The sequence below is a fragment of the Schistocerca americana genome, unplaced genomic scaffold (genome assembly GCF_021461395.2).
Source record: "Schistocerca americana isolate TAMUIC-IGC-003095 unplaced genomic scaffold, iqSchAmer2.1 HiC_scaffold_283, whole genome shotgun sequence".
NCBI classification, from domain to species: domain Eukaryota; kingdom Metazoa; phylum Arthropoda; class Insecta; order Orthoptera; family Acrididae; genus Schistocerca; species Schistocerca americana.
The window spans coordinates 172,501-180,000 of NW_025725998.1; the positions used below are offsets into that span (position 1 = coordinate 172,501).

The 7,500-nt window shown below is 47.1% G+C and overlaps 1 non-coding gene across 1 annotated transcript in view; it reads left to right on the top strand.

Moving 5' to 3' along the window:
- Nucleotides 1-6,137: 6,137 nt before the first annotated feature.
- LOC124578953 overlaps nucleotides 6,138-7,500 on the top strand; it is a 1,910-nt gene continuing 547 nt past the window's right edge. Inside the window, exon 1 of the ribosomal RNA XR_006972727.1 lies at nucleotides 6,138-7,500. This exon is cut by the window's right edge and continues 547 nt beyond it. This is a non-coding gene — a ribosomal RNA (small subunit ribosomal RNA).

The following is a 7,500-nucleotide window of genomic DNA, read 5'->3' on the forward strand; positions in this document are numbered from 1 at the left end:
CCGTAACCTAACCTATGTCGTACCTTAACCTAACCTATGTCGTACCTTAACCTAACCTATGTCGTACCTTAACCTAACCTATGTCGTACCTTAACCTAACCTATGTCGTACCTTAACCTAACCTATGTCGTACCTTAACCTAACCTATGTCGTACCTTAACCTAACCTATGTCGTACCTTAACCTAACCTATGTCGTACCTTAACCTAACCTATGTCGTACCTTAACCTAACCTATGTCGTACCTTAACCTAACCTATGTCGTACCTTAACCTAACCTATGTCGTACCTTAACCTAACCTATGTCGTACCTTAACCTAACCTATGTCGTACCTTAACCTAACCTATGTCGTACCTTAACCTAACCTATGTCGTACCTTAACCTAACCTATGTCGTACCTTAACCTAACCTATGTCGTACCTTAACCTAACCTATGTCGTACCTTAACCTAACCTATGTCGTACCTTAACCTAACCTATGTCGTACCTTAACCTAACCTATGTCGTACCTTAACCTAACCTATGTCGTACCTTAACCTAACCTATGTCGTACCTTAACCTAACCTATGTCGTACCTTAACCTAACCTATGTCGTACCTTAACCTAACCTATGTCGTACCTTAACCTAACCTATGTCGTACCTTAACCTAACCTATGTCGTACCTTAACCTAACCTATGTCGTACCTTAACCTAACCTATGTCGTACCTTAACCTAACCTGTATTGCGCCTTAACCTAACCTGTATTGCGCCTTAACCTAACCTGTATTGCGCCTTAACGTAACCTGTATTGCGCCTTAACGTAACCTGTATTGCGCCTTAACGTAACCTGTATTGCGCCTTAACGTAACCTGTATTGCGCCTTAACGTAACCTGTATTGCGCCTTAACGTAACCTGTATTGCGCCTTAACGTAACCTGTATTGCGCCTTAACGTAACCTGTATTGCGCCTTAACGTAACCTGTATTGCGCCTTAAGGGGAGTTGGAATGCCCTATCTCGCCAATGTTAAATTTGCTAACTTTGTGTACCTTTTTCTTTGGAACTATTATCTTCAGAACTTTGAAATTCTGGCAGAGGTTTTCAGCATATATTGTGAGCCCACTGAACTAGAACCAATGTTTTCTTTTTGTTGGTATAGTATTTATGAATTTTTTACCATTAAGCCATTTTTTATTGGAAAAAGTATAACATAAACTTCCCTAGTTCAGAGAATAAGCCAGTTCTTGTCATGATTCTAGTTCAGTGGCCTCTTTGAACTGTTTTGCAGCATTTCTGAAAATTTGAATGTTGTTGGTTGAGTGGTTTATGAGATAAAGGTACATGTAACACTAAAAATGTCAAATGCCAGAAAATGCGATTAAAGTAATTTATTATGAAAATTCACAAATACCTTTTATTCTATTATCAAAAGTGTCCAGCAGAGTAATCAGGGTCATCTTCTAGTTCTTCTTCTTCACCTAGAAGCTTTCTTCTCCTTGCTGCCCTTGCTTTTTTTGTATTAAATTCAGCTGCATACTGAGCCTTCCTTACTCGCACGCTGTCCAGAAGCTGAAGACCTCTGATGGTGTTGATACCAGGAGCAATGCCGAGCCTTGCCATGACCTTTAGCCTACCCATATGACCATCATTGAATGAAATAACAGCATCACTGACTCCCCATTTCAATGTTTTTATCCCAACAAATACATTCTTAGGTACACGAGTCCAAATGAGGTTGTTGAACGACTCGTTTTGATTCTGGGTACAACCATGAAGACATTTTCGCAGAAGATCAGGATGCCCCAAGTCTCTATATATTGGTTTAATTACTTCCATAACAGCCAATGGAATATAATTTTTATGGTGATAAGGATCCCCAGTAGCTTGAGATTTTCTATAATTGCACCATGACTGAGGACCATCTGGACAAGCAAAATGTTGAGGATTATCATCAGTTGATGATCGATGTAAATATGTGGCCCATACAGCTTGTCTCATTTCCTGCAAATTATTTGCATTATTTCTTATTGCCATACCATAGTATTGTTGTAATTCATTTATAATTTTATCTGACAGGCGACCTCTAATGGTTTTACCATCTGACAAAATTTTGTCCTTCAGATTCTGTTTCAGTTTCCTTAGACGAGTGCCCATTCGTTTCTGAACATGACCGACACATTCTAGTTTAGTTATTGTCTTATTGACATATGGCATGGATTCTGTAACACTTTTGTATGCCTTGGAGTCCCCATCTCCAAGGAATTTTGTGTAAAATACTCCCCGTTCTTTTTCTGATCTGCTAAACATTTTCACAGCAGCGGCAGCCTCCATGCCTCCACTCGTACCTTCATAATTCTTGCTACATATGTGAGCTGCTTCTATCTTACCAGATGCACAATGGTAACAATGTTTAGTGAGCACTTCATAGTCCAAAACTTTACCGCTGTCCACACTAGTAACAGTAGCAACAGCATTTTTGGATGTGTGACCCCTTTTCTGCCAGGTTCCATCAAAAGCAACAGGGATATCTGGGTTTCCTTCATTTATATATTTTGCTTCACTGGCAGCAGCTTTCATTGATAAATCTGCTACAGACTGAACAGCATCTCCTATCACTTCAGTGTAATTGTCAATTTTAGCAGGTGGAGGTGGAAGATTCATTATGGCACAAAATGTTTGAGCAGCAGTATGTCCTTTACCAATTGCTCTCATTGCATACATTAGCCTGATATTACTCTCAAACAAATTGCTACTGCATGTTTTAGAGCTCCAAAAACAGGTCTCATTTTCACAACTGGCACAAACTATAGCAATTTTGCAGGAAAGTCCTATAGATTTTGTTATGTTCATATCAAAAGAACCTCCACAAAGATTACAACACAAACATTTCTTCATAAACTCAGTAAAAACAGGAAAGTCGACTAAAACATATTGTTCATTAGAAGCTTCATCTGTAATTTCACTTGCACAGTTTGATAACTTCTTTTTTGATGCACTGGTGGGCGTGTCTCCTTCACACATCTCAGCTGTACAAACGTCAGAACTTTCACCAGCATCAACAGGTGCTGAAGCAGAATCACTTGAACAAACGTTATTTGTAAATCTATTACCGCGAAACTTTCGCTTTTTAAATAATGATGCACTCCTAGGCATCGTAGAAACTACGCACTCACCACTGAAAGTCAAAACAAGACAGATAACAAACTCCAAATGAGCGACAAACTAAACTCGAGGCTCAAAACAAACACTCACAGATCAAAAACTGAACAATAAACACAGCTAGTCGTAAAAACAATGGTACCTATGGAAGGATCAAAGATTCTACAACTGAAGAGTGAAATCCACAGCCTTCTATATGTAATGTTTTCGGAAATGCGAAGATTTAAATGTGTACAAATCACAAGATGGGTAACTTTGCTGGGCGCACATGTAATTTTGAAAAATTAAATAAAAATACTTCCAATTGGAATTTCTTAACAAATTTTGCACCATTTTAAGCAGAAAATTTCAAATTAAGTTATAAGGTTAAAAACTGAAAATGTGAATTTTTTCCATTTTCCGGCATTCCAACTCCCCTTAACGTAACCTGTATTGCGCCTTAACGTAACCTGTATTGCGCCTTAACGTAACCTGTATTGCGCCTTAACGTAACCTGTATTGCGCCTTAACGTAACCTGTATTGCGCCTTAACGTAACCTGTATTGCGCCTTAACGTAACCTGTATTGCGCCTTAACGTAACCTGTATTGCGCCTTAACGTAACCTGTATTGCGCCTTAACGTAACCTGTATTGCGCCTTAACGTAACCTGTATTGCGCCTTAACGTAACCTGCATTGCGCCTTAACGTAACCTGCATTGCGCCTTAACGTAACCTGTATTGCGCCTTAACGTAACCTGTATTGCGCCTTAACGTAACCTGTATTGCGCCTTAACGTAACCTGTATTGCGCCTTAACGTAACCTGTATTGCGCCTTAACGTAACCTGTATTGCGCCTTAACGTAACCTGTATTGCGCCTTAACGTAACCTGTATTGCGCCTTAACGTAACCTGTATTGCGCCTTAACGTAACCTATATTGCGCCGTAACGTAACCTATATTGCGCCGTAACGTAACCCACATTGCCCCTTAACGTAACCCACATTGCCCCTTAACGTAACCCACATTGCCCCTTAACGTAACCCAACACACGTTGGGCCTTAACCCAACACACGTTGGGCCTTAACCCAACACACGTTGGGCCTTAACCCAACACACGTTGGGCCTTAACCCAACACACGTTGGGCCTTAACCCAACACACGTTGGGCCTTAACCCAACACACGTTGGGCCTTAACCCAACACACGTTGGGCCTTAACCCAACACACGTTGGGCCTTAACCCAACACACGTTGGGCCTTAACCCAACACACGTTGGGCCTTAACCCAACACACGTTGGGCCTTAACCTGCTCTGTAATTGTCATACGACGCGTTAAATTAGTGTAGTGTTGCCTAACTGCAACCCCCGCAATATAGTTTGCTACTCGCACTGCCCGGTCCCCAGTGTATCGCTTCATGTTAAACACCTTGCAGCTATACACTGTAATGTGGATGGCAGCAGGACGTACATGCTCAATGCCCTTTGCAGTTGTTCATTGGCATTTGCAGTTGTTCATTGGCATTCGCATGTGCGAAGCACTTAGCCTACGCTGTGGTACGGCCTGTGTCAACTGTCCGCTGATGTTGTACGTCCAAATCACACACTGTACTGCACATTGGTCCTCATGTACTGAATGATACATCGTGGTACATGTGACCGTACAACGACTGCGCCAACAACGGCGAACCATGCGGTCCAAATGTTGTGCACTCAGCTACGTGTCGTCTCCCTATAAGAGCTGGATTGCAGTGTGGTATGCCCTGGATGGCGATCAGCATGAGCCGTCTGTTGATGTAGTGGCGCGTGTTGTCAGACGTAGTCGTCTCTTCTCACACACCGTGATAGCATGGTGCACTGCGTTCCACATCTGCGACATGCGACAGAGGCCGGTTGACAGTCGTTCGCGCAATGGACATCGCATACGTACGGGGGCCACCTTCCACGTGTTCGCGAAGCGTGCACATGTTGTTGCGTGTATGTGGGCAGACATAGTGTGTCGTGACACCTGACACAGGCATGCAACAATCGTTGAATTTGCAAATGGCGATGGACGCCTACGTTTGCTGGTGACGTTATGCAAATGAACAACTGGTAAACCGTTGTGGTGCGGTTGTTCTCGCTAGAGGTGAATCAGTGATGGCGACGATCGGTTGAGCTACCAACCGGTTGTTCCAGCGATACCCACCATGCCCACGAACGTGAATGGCATCTGGGTGTGAAGCGATACGCGGCGGTGGCTGGGTGGGACCGTCCCCGGCCGGTGAGGGGGGGCCTCCCGGCGTGCTGGCCGCGCGGTGCGTGGGCGCACGCGCTACAGCCGGCTGGTGGGGGCGGCCAGTGGCAGGCGCGCCGGCCGACGGAGGCGGCAGGCGGCGCAGCTGCGCGCCGGCGCACCCTGCACGCGGCGCCGTGCGGCCAAAGTAGGTCCTCGCGGGCCCGGTGCGAAGCGCGGTGGACATCTGCAGTGTGCTGGTCCGATTGAGGACTGTGTGCGCTGAGGATGCGCCGCCGCCCGGCGCTCGGCGCCGCGACGCCGTCTGCTGCTCGGTCGCCTCTGCGGTTCTCGCAGGTGGTTTGTATCGCAGCTGTGCGGACGTGTTGGCGCGTGCGCTGTGCTGGGAGAGTTCGCTTCGGCACCCAAGTGGGGCTTTTGTCCTTCTGTGGCGCTGGCGTTGGAGCTGCCGGTCACCGTAGGTGGCGCGTGTTGTCTCCCGCCGGCAATGCCACGACAGCACGCTCCCGGGCCTCTGTCGGCAGCGGCAAGCTCAGTTGGGAGCACGGGTGGTCGCACCTAAAGCGTCTACTCGCCAAACTCCGGGCGATTGCGCCTCTCTCGAACCCGACCAAGTACTTAGGACGGCGCTGCGCGCCGCCGGGACCTGAGAGGGTTTCGAGGTGTATTGTGCAGGGGAGCTCAGCCTCCTCCTGTTTGCAGAATAATTGAGCGGACGCTTGCGTGTTCGCGCGGGCCCCCGGGACACACTCCCGGGCGGCCGGCTGCTCAGCTCTAGTTGACGCAGCTCCCTGGTTGATCCTGCCAGTAGTCATATGCTTGTCTCAAAGATTAAGCCATGCATGTCTCAGTACAAGCCGCATTAAGGTGAAACCGCGAATGGCTCATTAAATCAGTTATGGTTCCTTAGATCGTACCCACGTTACTTGGATAACTGTGGTAATTCTAGAGCTAATACATGCAAACAGAGTCCCGACCAGAGATGGAAGGGACGCTTTTATTAGATCAAAACCAATCGGTCGGCTCGTCCGGTCCGTTTGCCTTGGTGACTCTGAATAACTTTGGGCTGATCGCACGGTCCTCGTACCGGCGACGCATCTTTCAAATGTCTGCCTTATCAACTGTCGATGGTAGGTTCTGCGCCTACCATGGTTGTAACGGGTAACGGGGAATCAGGGTTCGATTCCGGAGAGGGAGCCTGAGAAACGGCTACCACATCCAAGGAAGGCAGCAGGCGCGCAAATTACCCACTCCCGGCACGGGGAGGTAGTGACGAAAAATAACGATACGGGACTCATCCGAGGCCCCGTAATCGGAATGAGTACACTTTAAATCCTTTAACGAGTATCTATTGGAGGGCAAGTCTGGTGCCAGCAGCCGCGGTAATTCCAGCTCCAATAGCGTATATTAAAGTTGTTGCGGTTAAAAAGCTCGTAGTTGGATTTGTGTCCCACGCTGTTGGTTCACCGCCCGTCGGTGTTTAACTGGCATGTATCGTGGGACGTCCTGCCGGTGGGGCGAGCCGAAGGCGTGCGACGCGCCTCGTGCGTGCTCGTGCGTCCCGAGGCGGACCCCGTTGCAATCCTACCAGGGTGCTCTTGAGTGAGTGTCTCGGTGGGCCGGCACGTTTACTTTGAACAAATTAGAGTGCTTAAAGCAGGCAAGCCCGCCTGAATACTGTGTGCATGGAATAATGGAATAGGACCTCGGTTCTATTTTGTTGGTTTTCGGAACCCGAGGTAATGATTAATAGGGACAGGCGGGGGCATTCGTATTGCGACGTTAGAGGTGAAATTCTTGGATCGTCGCAAGACGAACAGAAGCGAAAGCATTTGCCAAGTATGTTTTCATTAATCAAGAACGAAAGTTAGAGGTTCGAAGGCGATCAGATACCGCCCTAGTTCTAACCATAAACGATGCCAGCCAGCGATCCGCCGCAGTTCCTCCGATGACTCGGCGGGCAGCCTCCGGGAAACCAAAGCTTTTGGGTTCCGGGGGAAGTATGGTTGCAAAGCTGAAACTTAAAGGAATTGACGGAAGGGCACCACCAGGAGTGGAGCCTGCGGCTTAATTTGACTCAACACGGGAAACCTCACCAGGCCCGGACACCGGAAGGATTGACAGATTGATAGCTCTTTCTTGATTCGGTGG